This window comes from Panthera tigris, chromosome D1 (genome assembly GCF_018350195.1).
Source record: "Panthera tigris isolate Pti1 chromosome D1, P.tigris_Pti1_mat1.1, whole genome shotgun sequence".
NCBI lineage: Eukaryota > Metazoa > Chordata > Mammalia > Carnivora > Felidae > Panthera > Panthera tigris.
This window is the reverse complement of record NC_056669.1, coordinates 28,209,974-28,228,586: the sequence shown is the minus strand read 5'-3', so window position 1 is coordinate 28,228,586 and position 18,613 is coordinate 28,209,974.

The following is an 18,613-nucleotide window of genomic DNA, read 5'->3' as shown; positions in this document are numbered from 1 at the left end:
CTGACATGCAAAGAATCTACCTCTCACTGGCTGCTCTCTCCACCCCCGGGCTGTGCCTGCTCAGGCAGCCTCCATCTGTCCCTCACCCTAGTTCCAGCGACCCAGCATGACAGCTGAGATCTATAATTTATGAGTACCCTTCTGCTGGGCCTTTTCTTTCTTTTTCTCGGGCATCATTGGTACACAGGCCTTAGTCAGCACCATCAGAAGGGCTGCAGGTGTTTGAAAGGCCCCCAAATGGAGGTAATCCGAATCAAGCATTGGGCTAAGATAAGCAATTTGAGATTCTGGAACATGCTGTGCAGGGAGAAAAAGTCTTTATTACTTTAAACAGTGTCCTGGAATATCTTCACTACCCTTCTTATTTGCATTTGACTGAATGTGTGGTAAAATCACATTTTGTTATTTGAAGAAACATATATAATGATTGAGGCTAAGCTTCTGAGAGAGGGCCAGGCAACATGCATGAGTTGTCTTCTCAAACCTCAGTAGGCAATATGTGTTTTTAATAATTATCTGGTAATTAACAGCTGTGATTCAAAGCCTTTCATTTGGAAAAAAATAATAATAATTTTACTTCCTGATGCCAGGAGCCAGATGGAAAACCAAAGAGAGAAGCCTGCAGCTATGTAGCAGACAAGTAGAGAAGGTGAGGTCCATGAGCATCCCTATCACCCTGCAGCTGGTACAACATCTGGACAGGAGAACAGAGCAACAGCACAGATACCAGTGCCCACCCCCAACACACATACTCATCTACTTAGTGCTAATTACTGTATTGGTTTGTAGCTTCTGCTACAAAATCTAGAGTCACTCCCTTTGTTTACTTTTTCTAAATGACCTCTTTTAAAAGATCCACTGCCTGAAAAAAAAAATTAAAAAAAAAAAACAAACAAAAGGGGCGCCTGGGTGGCGCAGTCGGTTAAGCGTCCGACTTCAGCCAGGTCACGATCTCGCGGTCCGTGAGTTCGAGCCCCGCGTCAGGCTCTGGGCTGATGGCTCGGAGCCTGGAGCCTGTTTCCGATTCTGTGTCTCCCTCTCTCTCTGCCCCTCCCCCGTTCATGCTCTGTCTCTCTCTGTCCCAAAAATAAATAAAAAACGTTGAAAAAAAATGTAAAAAAAAAAGATCCACTGCCTGATAAATAATGTCAAACTAGGAAATTATTTTGAAATATCATAACCATGGATTCCTTATTTTGTTCAAAGAAATTGCATTGACCCTTAGGCTTTCTTGCTGTTTGCTACCACCACTTCAGCCATATCCCCTTCCCTCTGAAGATCCTGTAACTTCAGAGCCAATGAGTAGCAAACCACCTTTCCAACATCATGTGTTACTAGCAGATTACTCAGTATCTTCACAAATATGTCTCTCTAACACACACACACACACACACACACACACACACATTTCTTTGCTGAAGATATCAAAGAGGAGAAATAAAGCAAATGAGAAGGATGACAAAAGGCAAAAAAATCCATATAGGTTTTCTTATTACATTTCTCATTAAAATTGTTGTCTGGTGTTCCAGAGGCATGGGGTCTGAGGACTGGAATTGATCTGCTTGGTTGAAACCATTTGAAATCTGACATGGATTTGAGGACTCTGTTATTTACATAGAAAGGGGGAAGGATGGAGGGAAGGGAGAATGCGAAAGAAGGAGAGAAAGAGGAAGAAAGAAGAAAATTAGGAATGATCGATAAACTACCATGTTTATACCTGTGTTCATTTGCTATATACTTAGCATAAACCTATCATGGGGGAGATACCATACAGCAAAACCATCATGGAGAAGGCTGAATTCTGATCCAGCAGCTGTGTGATCTATATCACTTGAATGGAAGAGGATGAATGGTAAGTGATTCTTGGCTCTGCATGATTCCAGCCATCACTATGAACAATAGCAAAGCTGAATTTGCCTTGCCAATCCTGCTTTGAGGAGCTTAATACTTTGATGGCTGCCATGGCAAGTGAGCTTAAAACACCACTGGGTGGTATGAATGACAGAAGATGCTGTTTTATAACTCTCAATGGACACTCTGAAAAGAGGATTTTGGTATCTCCATTTTTTATAATGGAAAGAATTGCAAGTTGAGGACCAGAAGAACTGGATTCCAGTTTCAGATCTGCTGTTGAATAGGTATGTGACCCTGAGTGGTATAATCACTAAGCCTCTCTGGGCAGAGTTTCCCATTCTGAAAAGTTAGAAAATAGTAATAGATATAGATAGTATATATATATAGATAGATAGATAGATAGATAGATATAGATAGATATAGATATAGATATAGATATAGATAACAGATATAGATTGGTATATACTAGAATCTAATAGAAAGTAAAAAATAAAATATCAACATCAGCATATTTACAGTCATCGATACATTATCCTTCATCTTACTCCTTCATTCTCTGTAAGGTTAGCCAAGATCTTGAACTCTGTATGTTTCTAAATTAAAATGTGAATCCAATTATTTATGTCTTGGAGCGTGACCTTGGAATCTTGCCCCTATGGTGACAAGTCCGTATCAAAGGAATCTCACCCAAGTTTTTCTTTTGGTAGTCAGGCAATAGGCATCTTGTCACTTTACATGCCAAACCATTCACTCTTACTGACTGTAGTTTGTGAGGGGAAAAATGACTGGCTGGAGATCCAGATTACATTCCTACTTACATGTAGTGAGCTGGCCTGCATGTCCAGAACCCTGGAGAACATAATAATTTAAGAACATAATAATATTGACACAATGGAAACCAGATGATTGAAAAAATAATAATTAAAGCAATTATAATTATACTTACGTCTGTTATTGTGTATTGAACATTGACCATATGCCAGGAATTGTGCTTGATGCTTTACAAGCATTATTTTCTTTAGTTCTCACAACAACCCTAAGAGAGAGGCAGTCAAATCCTTACTGTACAAGTTAAGAGACTGAGAAAGGTTAAGGGAAGTTGAGTAACTTTCCCAGTGTTACCCAACAATTTGGTAAACAGGGGTGGATTCATATTCAGGTATATTTGACTACAAAGCCAGAGCTCTTAGCCAGTATACATGTATAATCCTTATTGGATACTTATAATCTGCTCAATCTATTGTATACATTATTTCATTTTATGACCACAAAATCTTAATGAGTGATTAGGATTATAATATCTCCATATTATAGATGAGAAAATTAAAGTTCAGAAAGTTTAGGTAATTTTCCCAAGGTCATCCAGCCTCCAAAGCCACTGTGCTAAGATGAAATTTGAGAATGATAAATATAAAGGAAAAATAATTCCTGCAGTCTCCTGGGATCTAGTAATAATTCTGTTGCTAATTAGCCAGTTTATTCTGGTTTCTCAAGGTTACTTAACTGGGCAGGATTTTTTGGAGGGTAACAAGAGTATGTATTTTAAAAGATATTTTCTATTGTTCTTTCTAATTCTAATATCATTGATTTAAAGTGCCCTAATTTTTCTATAGGAAAGAAAAACATTCCCCATTTACTCTAAAGAAAGAGATATTTCTATATACAAACCAAGAAGAAAAATATAGTAATGGGGCATCTGAGTGGCTCAGTAGGTTAAGCCTCTGGCTCTTGAATTCGGCTCAGGTCACAATCTCACAGTTCATGAGTTCGAACCCTGGGTGGCACTTTTCACTGACAGTGTGGAGCCTGCCTGGGATTCTCTCTCTCTGCCACTCTCTCTGCCCCTTCCCCACTCATGTGTGTGCACGTGTGTGCACTCTCTGTCTCTCTCAAAATAAATAAATAAAATTAAAAAAAGAGTTCTTATGTTAGAAAAAAAAAAGATCGTAACAATGGTTATTTAAGTACTTATAGTGGACTAAGTGTTCATCCAAGTCCTCTACTCATTTAAACCTAACAAAACCCCTATAAGATAGATTCTTCTTATCACCCCCATTTTATCAATAAGAGGTTGAGGCAAAAACAAGGTAAATAATTTACCCAAGATCTCATAGACATAAGTAGTGGAGATGGGGCATGATTTTAGGTTGCCTATTTCATAGTCCGTACTTTAAGCCACTATAATATACTCTGAAGTCAAAATAGTTCATTAGCTTAATGGCAGTCGACATGATGCTAAATTATATTGGTAATGCAAGATGATGTTGCGGAAAGAGTTCAAGCACAGATGTTAGTCTAAACTGGTTTGAATCTCCACATTGCCATCATTAAATTTCCAGTTTTAGAGTAAGAGTTCAGTCTAGTCTATTTTCCCCACCCCCTTTATCACCCAAAATACATATCTGTCGAATCAATGAATGATGTTTTGGGGGGTGGAGCCAGTCTTACAAATACTATACTGTCTGATTGCAAAGCCTAAGAGTGTTCTGTTTTCCAGGAGTACTTCACTGAATAAATTAATACAGATATGACCAAAGCTAAGCATTCTTCAGGCAGCATAAACAAATAGCTTGATATTTGAAGGTAGACACACTGAATCTAGCAAGGTGTATGGCCTTTCTGAATCTCCACTTATTTCTCCATAGATTTGTGATCATGTTGTCACACATGCCTGTTAGAATTCAAAGGAATAACTGTCAAGCACTGAGCACACTGCCTGGCATAATGCAGGTATACATTACTGGGCAACTTCTTGGCTTCTTAAAAAAAAAAGGTAAACTGAAGCAGTAGTATCTGTAGCCTGTGTTGGTCATCACCTCCTTTTTTGAATCATGCTGTTTCTTTGTTCTAAAGAAGTACCCACTGAACACCTGAGCAGGGGCCTATGTTTCCTCTCATGAAGATGTTTAAGACAACTTACGGAAAAAAATATACTCAAGATGGCATAACATCAGTGTGAGAATGACATCTTGCAAAAAAACCAAACAAACAAAATAGTGCATTCTGCGCATGCTCAGAACAGAATAATTTCTAAATATTTGTGACTTGCCCCCTTACAAATGTCTCCTAAACTTGAAGCTATTGTTATGTTTTCACTTAGATCTTGGAGAGTGAATTTCCCAATGGATGTAACACATGATGATTTGGCTGCTCAGCCCCCATTAGTATTGATAGAACACAACAGGATGCTTAAAATAAACAGGGTCCCCTTGGCCTCCATAAATGCCTCCACACTTAGCAAATAAGTACCACGTTTAGCTTGGAATCACAGGCATGAAATGGCTTATTGTCAAGTTCCTACAGCACTCAAAGGACCATTCAGAAAGTTATCATTTCTTTGTCTTGGCCCTCCTGAGGCAGTGTCCTCTCTACCATATTAAGCCTGCAAGGTTGTGGGTTCCCATGCTTCTGTTATGAGCATCCTCCATGTGACCTTTGCATACTTCAGTGGCAGGTTTTATTGCTATAGATTATTAGAAGCTCTGTCTTTACCCTTCTTCCTGAATGTTATTTCTAACATTATGTAATTGGCATAGCCGAACAGCTGCCTTTCCTGGATGACATTGCATGGTTTACCTAGATTCAAAAGCAAACTTCTAACTTCTCCAATCCAAGTACTAACTAGGCCTGACCCTGCTTAGCTTCCAACATCAGACAAGATCAGGCACATTCAGGGTGGTATGGCCGTAGACCAAACTTCTAACTTCAGTTTCTGACCAAGACGAAGTAACAGACACCAGATAACCCTCCCACATGAAATAAAAGCAACAATAACAAGAAGAACAAAATATACAGCAGAGTGGTTTTCAAGACACTGGATATCAGACACAGAAAGGGAGTAATCCTTGAGAGATGTAAAACCAAATAAGGTACAATTGTCCAAGCTAACTGCCCGGAGAGAAATCCCAAGCACAGTGCATGATGGGGTAATCAGGCAGAGGACTCCCTAAATCAAGCAGCAAGAGACCAGGGAAATGAAAGCAGAGTTCTCATAGCAGAATAGTAGGGAGGAGAATACTTTCATCTAGAGAGAACTCCAGAGATATGTAGAGAGGCCCTATTCAGTAGAGGAGTCGGTGCCTGTATGCGATGAAACTACCAAAGTCCGGAGAAAGAATCATGTAAGGGATTGTAAGAAACAGTGTCCAGAACTCAACAAAGGGTCAGGTATAGTGTTTTTTGCTATCAGCCAGACTAAAAATACTAAGATTCCTGAGGCATTGAGTAGAGTATTCATAAGTACTTTGCCTCAGCAAAACTTTGCATTGATCTCATGCAGCAAATCTTAAAAATAACATCCAAAAGAAATTGAATTTGTAGGCGAAAGCTCTCACACCAAAAAAAAAAAAAAACAAAAAAACAAAAAAACAAAAAAAAAACAAAACATGTAAGGCAAGATGGCTTCATTGGTGAACTTCACTAAACATTTAAGGAAGAAATAATATCAGTTATACACAACTCTTCCAGAAAATTGAAGACTAGGGGAAAATTCCCAAATTCATCCTGTGCGTCCAGCATCATTCTAACACCAAAATTATAAAAGGTCATTAAAAAAATAAAACTACAGACCAATATCCCTCATGAACATAATGCAAATTTTCTAAACAAAATTTTGGTAAATTAAATTTAATAATATAAAAAAGGATACATCAGGACTATGAAAGTTTTATCCTAGGAAAACAAGGTTGGTTTAATATTTTCAAAAGCCAAATCAATGTAATTCGCAACATTAATAAACTAAAATAAGAAAAGCATGTTTTCCCAACAAGATAAGGAAGGAAGTATTTGACAAAGTCTAATATCCATTCCTGATTAAAGGGGAAGAAAATCTCAGCAAATTAAGAAGATAACTTCCTCAATCTGACAATAAAGAGCATCCGTGAAAAAACAATATATATCTGCATATATTAAAGTAAAAGACTGAATGCTTCCCTTGTAAATTCAAAAACAGGACAAGGATTTATATACATGATTTCTATTCAACCTTGTGCTGGAAGTTCTACCCAATGCAATAAAGTAAGAAGAAGAAATAAAACGCATCCAAATTGGAAAGGGAAAAGTAAAACTTATCTGCAGATGACATAATTGCCAATATAGAATATCTGATGAAATCTTTAAAAAAGCTATTATAACTAATGTGTATAGAAATGTTGCAGGATACAATGTTCAATGCAAAAATCAATTGAATTACCATATATTAGCAGTAAGTAATCTGAAATTTAAATTAAAAAACAACACCATTAAAAAAAACACCTTGACAATTTAAATACTTAGGGACAAAGTTGTCAAAGGATATCCAACACTTGTACTGTGAAGACTATAGAACATAACTGAAATAAGTTAAAGAAGACCTAGACAAATAGAAACATACTGAGTCAGCCACAAGACAGTATTTTTAAGGTGGCACTTCTTTCAGAATTAATCCATAGACTTAATACAAATTCAATCTAAATTTTGGTAGTTCTTGTTGGTAGCAATTAACAAACTAATTTGAAAATCCACATGGAGATACAAAACACACCAAATAACCCAAACAATTTTGAGGAAGGAAAACAAAATTGGAGGCTTAATGTCACCTTATTTGAAGACTTGTTACCAAGTTACAGAAACCAAAACAGTGTAGTATTAGCAAAAAAATAGATCAGTGGAACAAAACAGAGTCCAGAAATTGACCCATGGTTATAAATGCTGCTGTTTGTTTTTGTTTTTGTACCAAAGTGCTAGGGCACTCAGTGGAGAAAAGATATAATCTGCTTTATAAATAGTGCTTAAACAATAAGATTTCTATAGTTTTCAAACAAAATCTAATCTATGCTTTGCACCATATACAAAAATAACTCAGAATGAACCAATGCCCTAAATGTAAAATCTTCTTTAAAAAAAAATAAGGAAAAAACCTTTCTGACCTTGGGTTAAGTAATGATTTCTGAGATGCAATACCAGAACACAATCTATAAAAGAAAAAAAAATGATACATTGGGCTTGAGCAAAATTTAAAATTTCTCCTTTTTTAAGGGCATTGTTGGGAAAATGAAAAGATGAGCCACAGAGCAGGAAAAAAATATTTCAAATCATATATCTGCTCAAGAATTTCTGTCCAGAATATGTAAAGAACTTTCAAATTCAAAAATAAGTACTAAAAGCACCCAATAAAAATTGTCAATAGATATGAACATCCATAATACCAAAGAATATATACAATTAGCAAATAAGCATACAGGAAGATGCTGAACTTTATTAGTCATTAGGGAAATTCAAAAACCACAATAAGACACTACTACATCCTTATTAGGATGACTCTAATTCTAATTATTTCACAATGACTAACAATTACTAGATAATCAAACAATTTGGCTCCTAAGTATTTGCTCAAGAAAAATGTAACAATTGACCACAAAAAGTCTTGTTTATTCCTATAATGAAATACTACTCAACAATAAAGAATAAGGAATTATTGATAAATGCAACAACATGCATAGAATCTCAAAATAATTATGCTAAGTGGCACGTGGGTGGCTCAGTCTGTTAATCATCTGACTCTTGATTTTGGCTCAGGTCATGATTTCATGGGTTTGTGAGATGGAGCCTCGGGTCTGGCTCAGTGCTCACATAGCAGAGCCTCCTTAGGATTCTCTCTCTCTCTGCCCTTTCCCCACTTGTTCTCTCTCTCTCTCTCTCTCTCTCTCTCTCTCTCTCTCAATAAATAAATAAATAAATAAGTAAATAAACTTAAAAAATTATGCTGAGTAAAAATAAGTACTGTGTTAGTCCAAATATATAAAACTCTAGAAAATGCAAATTCATTTATGGGGACAGAAACATCGGTGGTTGTATCTGTGGACAGGTGGACAACAGGAGGGAGGGTGTATAGTGGCTAGATCTTGACAAAATTCCCTAGTGAACAGATGCATAAAAAATGCTCAGTTTTCATGCTTAAATATGTGCAGTTTATTGTATATCAATTATACCTCATAAAGCTGTTAAATGTACATAAAAAAAGCAAATAATGATTGGGGGAAGAAATAGTCTGAAATGTTAAAATACATCTTCCCACCTATTTGTCCTATATTCACCTTTGATCTACGTTTTTCCCAATCTCTGCAAACTGACTTGTCCTTGGGAAACATTGCTGGATTTACAGCACAAGGAACTTATGGTTTCCCTGATTCAATTCTAGCGTACATAGGAATAGGAATTCCATAAATGCCTCCCTTTCTGCATTACTTCTTTCCCTGTCAACCTGTGTTTTAAATGAAACTGCATTCACTGCTGACATAATATTCAGGATACTTCTAATAGCTTCTCTGATGAATTGAATTGTGTTATGTTCAAGTCCTAACCCCATGAACCTGTTCATGTGACATTATTTGGATATAGGGTCTTTTCAGAAATAGTCAAATTAAGACAAAGTGTTACATTTTTTATTGCTTCTCTACAAAATTCATATGTGAAGCCCTAAACCCTAGAATCTCAGAGTGTGACCTTAATTAGAAGCAGGTCCTGTAAAAAGGTGATTTAGGGTGGACCCAAATGCAATATGATGTTGTCCTAATAAGAAGAAATTTAGACACACATAGAGATACGAGGGGCATGCTCACAGAGGAAAGCCATGAGGAATGTGGTCATCTATAAGCCAAGGAGAGAGGCCTCAGATAAAAACAAACTCCTCACAACCCCTGATCTTTGGTTCTGTTAGATTAGTGTGGTCCCTACATCCAATGACTGGAATCTTTATAAGAGAAAGGAGAGGGAGATTTAGATAGATACACAGAGAGAACACCATGTGAAGACAGAAGCAGATACTGGAATGATGATATGGCCATAAGCCAAAGAATACCCAAGATACTGGCAACCACCATAAGGCAGCAGGAAGGTTGGAATAGAGGTGCCCGCATAGTCCCCAGAAGGAACCAACCCCCACAGCACCTTTAATTTAGACTTGTAACCTCCAGAACTGTGAGAACATACATTTCCATTGTGTTAAGCCTCTCAGTTTGTGGTAATTTTTGTACCAGTCATAGAAAACTAATAGTCTTCAGGAAACCCTTTTTGTTCTTCAGTCCTAGAAACTGCTTCTTGATATTTGCAAATCATATATTCAATAGAAAGTTAATATCCAAAATATACAAAGAACTCATACAATTCAATTACAAGAAAACCTCCAGGGGCACCTGACTTAGGCTCAGGTGGGGTCATGATCTCGTGGTTTCTGAGTTCAAGACCTGCATAGGGCTCTCTGTTGTCAGTGCCAAGCCTGCTTCAGATCCTCTGCCCCCGCTTCTCTGCCCATCTGCAGCTCTCTCTCTCTCAAAAATAAATAAACATTAAAAAAGTACAAGCTTCCATTTGGAAAATATTAAGTCATAGAGATATAATGTACAGCATGGCTAATACAGTCAATAATTTTGTATTAACTCTCTATGGTGACAGATGGTGACTAGATATTGTGGTGATCACTTTGCAATGTATACCAATGTCTGGTCATTATGTTGTATACCTGAAGCCAATATAATATTGTATGTCAATTATACTTCAATTAAAAAAAGAAACTACAATTCCCTATTTCCTATTTTAGTTGGGCACCAACTATGCATTTACAGACTACATTTCCCAGCCGTTTTACAGTAGGTGTGGTCATGTGGCTAAGTTTGAGGCAATGGCATATAAACACAAGAGGTTTACATTGCTTACCCTGCTTTATCCTTCCTCCTTACTAACTGGGGATTGGTTAAAATTGGAACAATCATGGACACCAAGTGTTGGAGATGACAGAGCAACTGTGGGGCCTTAGCCTATTTATTTCTGAAATGTCAGGTGAGAGAGAAGTAGAACTCTATCTTAGTTCAGCCATTGTATTTGAGGGTGACCTGTTCCCCAGTAATTGCCACTTATCTCATAATTACTCTTTTATCTGTCTTATACCACCAGCTCCTAGAAACAAGCATTTGTTGTGAATTTTCTTGAAGCAAGTAGCATAATTTCATGTATAAACAGATCTTGCTTCTTTATTTTATCATTAAAAACATTTATAAAGTGTGGTTCTAGGACTGCTTCAGCTTGTGAAATTAAGGAGCCCAATTCAGTAAATGTCAATGAGCATAAATCAAGTGAAATAGCACCACCCAGACCACATTGCCTTGTTTCTCGGCCACAGGAAATGGCAAAGGCTGAGGAAGATGGCCATGTCTGTAGAAGGACAAGAGCAATGAGGTATCAAATGTGCCAACATCATAGAGTTCCAGTGGACAATAGCACACTAGGGAAGGACGACACTATATGAAGATATAGGCTACATGTCTTACATCTGTGCTGTTCCTGATGGTGGCATTTGATCATTCTATAATGTGGCACACTTAAACTGATACTACAATGAGGGGAGCAGACCTGAGTAAGACTTGGGAACACAGAAAGAAGAGAGGATATGTTTGCCTACCTGTAGTGTACACTTTCCTGGGGAGAAAAGAGAAAATAGGAAGAGAGAAAAGTTTTTCAGAGACTAGTTCTCTAAGATAGAAAATAATGAATTGGGTCTATGAAGTTAGAAAAAATCACTCCAGACACAATTGCTCCTGGTGGCAGGAAGTGTTAATGAGGCATTTAACATTTGGACTTCACTTAATAGCTGAGGCTAAGTTGAGACAGACTAAGCTGAACCATGTAGATAGGAAGAGGACAATAAAGTAAATGGTTAGAAACAGAACTTTATCACAGTTAAGTGACAACAATACCCTTTTGTGCTTAGCTGGATTGTTATCTTTTCTCTCCCTCTATTTTACTTGCATGTATCGCATTGTGTGGTTTATATTTAGAACATGTACTCAACTATTTTCTATTTTGTTGCTCTAAAAATTTCCATTTCTTTATAATTATATACCCAGGGTGCAGCGTGACATTCTTGTTTTCCCATACAAAGACAGGCTAAATTCCTAGCCTTGTGCTGTCCTAAAGAGGCATCAGAACAGCCTGAATGTCTTATAAGCCACAGGGGCTGGCCTTGCCCCCAGAGTTTTGGATTAATTGAGTCTGGAGTGTGGTCATAAAATCTGCATTTCCTATAATTTCCATGATGTTGTTGATGGTGCTGGTCTGAGAATTACACTTTGAGACCCACTAGATTAGTGAATTAAGAAAAATAGGCTAAATGTTATGTTTGGGTATATGGTGGCATCACACTGGTATATTATATAGTGTTATGTACTTCATTCAACAAGATATCCTGAGCATTTTTCTATGTCATTAAGTAGTTTTTGAAAATAGATAGGAGTAATTATAGAATAGTTGTTTTTTGATAAAAGTGATCCAGGCAAAGGAGAAGACTGTTAATATGAGAGAAAGTTGAAAATTGTCTCTGAATTGGTGAAAGAAGATGACTTCTGTGAACCAGTGATGGGTTAGTTCAGACTTTCTGTCTCCAACTGTCTTCCTCTGCATCTCTTTGCCCCCACCACACTGACACTGTTCTTGTCAAGGTCACTAATGACTTTCACATTACTAGGTCTTGTCAAGGTCATTTCTAATGACCCACACATTACCGTCCAGGGTGGAGTCCTCATCACACTTGACATAGCAGCATTTCACACTGTTGATCTTTTTTTTTTTTTTTTCTTTAGAGCACACTTTCTTCCCCTAGCTTCCAGGATACCATAATCTCCTATTTTTGTTTTTGTTTTTTCCTTCTTTTTCAAGGACTACTCCCTCTTACCCCTTTTACTGGTTCCTCTGCCTCCCCTACTCTCTCAATGGTGGAATCCCTGAGGCTAAAACTTTGGGTAGTTGCTCTTTTGTTTCTATCCTCTGTGTTGTGATCTTATTCAGGTTTACTGTTTTAAATATCATACATATGCTGATTAATCCCAAATGTATCAATCCTGAGAGACTTATGCCTTGAATTACAGACTTAGTAACCAACTGTCTTTTTAAACAACTCTACTTGAATAGTTAACAGGCATCTCAAAGTTAACATGTTGAACAGTGACTGTTGGTCTTCTGTAGCCAAGGTTTCCTATTCATGTTAAGGGCAATGCCATTCCTTCAGATGCTCAGGCCAAAAACCTTTAGGTCAACTTGACTCCTGTCTTTCACTTATGATTGTCAACTGATCCTTTAGGAAATCCTATTGCATTTTCCTTCAAACTAACCATCACATCTATCTTACCACCTCTACTGTTTCTACCATTAGCCCTTTCTTGAATTATTGAAAATAATCTCCCCATAAGTCTCTCACTGTTTCTACTCTTGTCCCCCTGAAGTCTAAATATAATAGATAAGAAGGAGCAATCCTTTGAAAACATATCATTTCATTGCCATGCCTCTGCTCAGAAGTTGCCAATGTATTTCCATTCACCTAGAATAAAAACAAAAATCTCTACAGTGGCCTACAAAACCCTACTCTTAGGGGAGTACCTTCCTTCCCCTCCTCCCTGCCTTACCTGTGTTTTCATCACCCCCCATACCTGCATGTGCTCCACGCTGGCTTCCTAACTGCTCTTGAACACACTAGACAGCTCCCATTTCATAGCCTTTGTAGTCTCTTTTACATCTATGGAATCTTTTATCCTGCCCCCAGAGATGTCCACAATGCTTACTCCATTGTTATCTTCATTTATTTGTTCAAATAATACCTTCAAAGTGAGGCCAACTGTAATAATCCACTACCACCTTAATTTTTGCCACTTGTCATCACCTACTCATTTGTATTTTTCTTCTTAGCACTTATGGTCTCCCAGCATTTGTTATAATTTATTTATAAATTTATTTATTTATAATTTATTTATGTTATGCTTTTTATCTACTTTCTTTCCACAGAAATGTAAAATCCCAAGGGTAGGGATTTTGTTGTTTGACTAACTAATGCATTTCCAGGGTTTAGAACCATCTCTAAAACATGGACAGTCCTCAGTAGATTTTTGATGAATAAATGAAACATGTGACTTCACAGTTTTCATTACATTCACTGGATATAACCATTCTCTAAGGCTGGGCATTTAGGTTGTTTCCACTATTTTGTTGTTTTATAGAACTGCAAAAAATAGCCTTTCATAAAAACCTTTTATTAGTTATATTTTAACCACCCTAGGATATAATCCTATAAATGGTAGCACCAGGTGAAATGGCATAGGTATTTTAATACCTTTGTTTCATACAGCCACACTGCTTTTCAGCTTATATCTCCAACAGTAGTGTTTAAGCATACCCACTGTGAAGGTAGAGGGTTAACATTCTTCTAAACTTTGCCAGTTTGTGAGGCACAAAAAGGCACATCTCAACTATAATTAATTTGAATTTCTTTGATGAAAAGTGATTAGATGTTTTTATTGTATTTCTTGATCACTAACATAGTTTAACTAGCTTTTCAGTCTTTGCTTATTTTGCTATTGAAATATTTATGTTTTTCCTATTGATATTTGATGTTCATTACATAGTAAAGATATTGAGAGTTTATTGTGCAGTTAAAAATATTTACCTTCTTTGTTTGATTTTACATTTTTGTTTGGCATACAGAAATATTTAATTTTAATGGTACCTAATTAGTGTTTCCTCCCTTATCATGTCATTGCATTTGCACATAGACAAACCTTCTCTGCCCAGTTAATCCCATGTAGACTTACTTATATTCACTTCAAGTTCTGATGATTTTATATTTTACTTGTTGCTCTGTATTCTAATTATAATTTATTTTGGAGTTGGGATCTATATAGATTTTTTACTATTAGAAAAATCTACACGACTTGTTGAATACCCCTTTCTTAACTAACTGATTTCTGAAATTGTCATATTCATGCAAAAAAATTTTACATTTCATAACAGTATTTCTGGGCAACCAATTATGTTACATATAACAATCTATTGATTCTTATTCCAGAACCCCACAATTTATAGCATTATACCTTTGTGAAAAGATTTCAAATAAGCAGAGCTATGTTACTCTCCCATGGCCCTAGCCTACTAGATCTGGTGAACAGGTTTGCACTGTTTGGCTTGCCTTGGCTTACCTTGCCAAAGCTGACAGGTCAAGGCAAGCCACACAGGGGATCTCCCTGAAACACCTGGCTCTGGTGGCCAGAGGAGGGTATTGTTTTTCTGGGCCCCATGAAACTGAATTAATCAGAAAGATAATTCTTGGCAGATTACAACCCCCAGGGAACTGTACAGATAGCAGACTGAAACACATCTCCAGTCTTCCTGTGACCTCTCCTTCAAGAATGGATGAGATAACTGTTTTACCTAATATACAGAAACAAACACTGAGAGTCAAGCAAAATGACAAAGTAAGAATATGTTCCAAGTGAAAGAATACGATAAAATTCTGGGGGAGGGGAGGGAAACTTAATGAAACAGAAATAAGTACGCTATCTGATAAAGCATTCAAAGTAATGGTCATAAAGGCATTCACCAATATCACAATAGGAATAGATTAACACAGAGAGAACGTCAACAAAGGGATGGAAAAAATAAGAAAGTATCAAAAAAGTCACAGAGCTGAAGAATACAGTAATTGAACTGAAAAAATACACTGAAGGGTTCCACAGAAGACTAGATGAAGCATAAGAAAATATCAGTGACCTGGAATACAGGACAGTGAAACTCACCCAAACAGAGCAGCAAAAAGAAAAAAAAAAAAAAAAGAAAGGAAGGAAGAAAGAGAAGATAATTGTAAGAAGTGAAGATAGCTTAAGGGACCTATAAGGCAATGTCAATTGGAGCAGCATATATGTAATAAACAAAGACTGTAACAAGAGATGAAGATAAACATTACATAATGATAAAGCAGTTAATCCAGCAAAAAGATATAATATTTGTAAATATTTATGCATCCAACATAGTAGCTATTAACTATAAAAAGCAAATATTAACTGACATAAAGAAGAAAATGGATAGCAATAAAATTATAGTAGGGGACTTTAATACCCAGCTTACATCAAAGCACAGATCATCTAGAAAGAAAATCAATAAGGAAACATCAACCTTAAACAAAACATTAGACCAGGTGTACTTGATAGATATACAGAGAGCATTCTATCCCAAACCAGCAGAATACACATTCTTCTCAAGTGTTCATCTAACATTATCCAAGATATATTTGTATTAAGCTACAAAAAAAACTCAATACATTTAAGAAGACTAAAATCATATCAAGCATCTTTTAAGACCACAATGGTATGAAGATGGGGAGTGTGTGTGTGTATGTGTGTACACATCCACACACACATACATGCACACACACACAGGAAAAATCACAAATATTTGGAGAATAAACAACGTGCATTGAACAACCAGTGTGTCAACAAGAAATCAAAGGAGAAAACAAAACATATCTTAAGACAAATTAAAATGAAATTACAACACACTAAAGTCTATGGGATACAGCAAAGGCATTTCTAAGGTGGGAGTTCATAGCAATGCAGGCCTACCTCAAGTAATGAGAAATATCTCAAACAATCTAACTTTACCCTAAAAGGGCTAGAAAAAGAGAGGAGAAAATGAAGCCTCAAGGTTAGTAGAAGGAAGAAAATAAGATCTTAGAGGGAATAAATGAAATAGAGACTTAAAAAAACAGCAGAAAGATCAATGAAACTAAAAGCTGGTTCTTTAAAAAAGATAAACAAAACTGATAAATCTTAGCTAGACTCAGTAAGAAAAAAGAGAGATGATTCAAATCAATAAAATCAGGAATAAAAGAGGGGAAGTTACCATGTATACCAAAATAACACAAAGGATCATAGAAGACTACTGTGACCAATTTTATGCTAATAGGGGTGCCTGGGTGACTCGGCCAGCTCATTGTCTGACTCCTGATTTAAGCTCAGGTCATGATCTCAAGGTTCATGAGATTGAGCCCCGCATCCTCACTGACAGTTCAGAGACTGCTTGGGATTCTCTCTCTCCTCTCTCTTTGTCCCTAAACCCTCTCTCAAAATAAACATTAAAAAATACATATAGCAAAAAAACTGGATAGGCCAGAAGAAATGAATAAACTCCTAGAAACATACAATCTTTCAAGAGTGGGTCATGAATAAATAAAAATCTAAATAGATTAATTATCAGCAAAAAGATTGAATCAGTAATCAAAACTTTCCAACAAACCAAGTTCAGGACCAGACAGCTTCACTGGTGAATTTTACCAAATATTCAAAGAATATTTAATACCTATTTTTCTCAAACCCTCCCAAAAAATTGAAGAAGAAGAAACGTTTTCAAACTCATTTTATAAGTTTATTGTTACCCTGATACCAAAACTAGACAAGGACACCACAAAAAAAGAAGAAAAAAAATATAGGTCAACATAGATAAACAGAGATGCAGAAATCCTCCACAAAATATTGGCAAACTGCATTCAACAGTGCATTAAAATGATGATACACCACGATTGTGATTTATTCCAGGGATGCCAGGAGAATTCACCATTTGCAAATCAATCAACATGATATACCACATTAACAAAATGAAGGATAAAAATCATATGGTCATCTCAGTAGGTGCAGAAAAAGAACTTAACAAAATTCAACGTCCATTTATGATAAAAACTTTAATGAAGCAGGAATAGAGGGGATATACCTCAACATAATAAAGACCATATAAGGCAAGTCCATCACCAACATCATACTCAATGGTGAAAAACCAAAAGCTTTTTTCCTAAGATCGGAGAACAATATGCCCACTCTCACCACTATTCAATTTAGTTTCAGAAATCATAGCCAGAGCAATTAGGCAAGAAAAAGAAATAAAAGGCATTGAATTTGGAAAGAAAGAAGTAAAATTCTTACTACTTATGGAAAACATTATTTTATGTATAGAAAATTATAAAAACCACAAAAAAAAACTGTTAAAACTATTTTTTATGGAACCACACAAATTCCTGAATAGCTAAAGCAATCTTGAGAAAGAAGAACAAAGCTGGAGGCATCATGCTTCTTAATTTCAAACTATAGTACAAAGCTATAGAATCAAAACAGTGTGGTATTGACATAAAAACAGACACATAGATCGATAGAACAGAATACACTGAAATAAACCTGTGCATTTTTGGTTAATTAAATTATAACAAAAGAAGTAAGAATATTAAATGGAAGAAGGACTATCTCTTCCATAAATGGTGCTGGGAAAACTGGCTGGTCACATGCAAAAGAATAAAACTGGACCACTTTCTTATACCATACACTAAAATTAACTTGAGATGGATTAGACTTGGATGTAGAACCAGAAACCAGAAACCTCCTAGAAGAAAACATAGATACTAAAGTTCTTAACATCTCTCTTGGCAATATTTTTTTTTGAATCTGACTCCAAAGGCAATGGCAACAAAAGCAAAAATAAATAAATGGAAATACATCAAACCAAAAATCTTGTGCATAGCAGAGGAAACCATCAACAAAATAAAAAGGCAACCTACCGGATGAAGAAAGTATTTGCAAATCCTGTATATGATAAGGGGTTAGTATCCAAAATATATAAGGAACTCAAACAATTCAATAGCTAAAAAAACAAACAAACATAACTATTAATCAAAAGTGGACAAAAGAACTTGAATAGATGTTTTACCAAAGAATATATATAAATGGCCAAAAGACACATGAAAAGATGGTCAGCATCCCTAATCACCAGGGCAATGCATCTCATATCTGTCAGAATGGCTATTATTTGAAAGACAGGAAATGCCAAGTGTTAGTGAGAATGTGGAAAAAAGGAAACTTTGTGCAATATTGGTGGCCATGTAAATTGGTGTGATCATTGTGGAAAACATTATGGAGTCTCCTCAAAA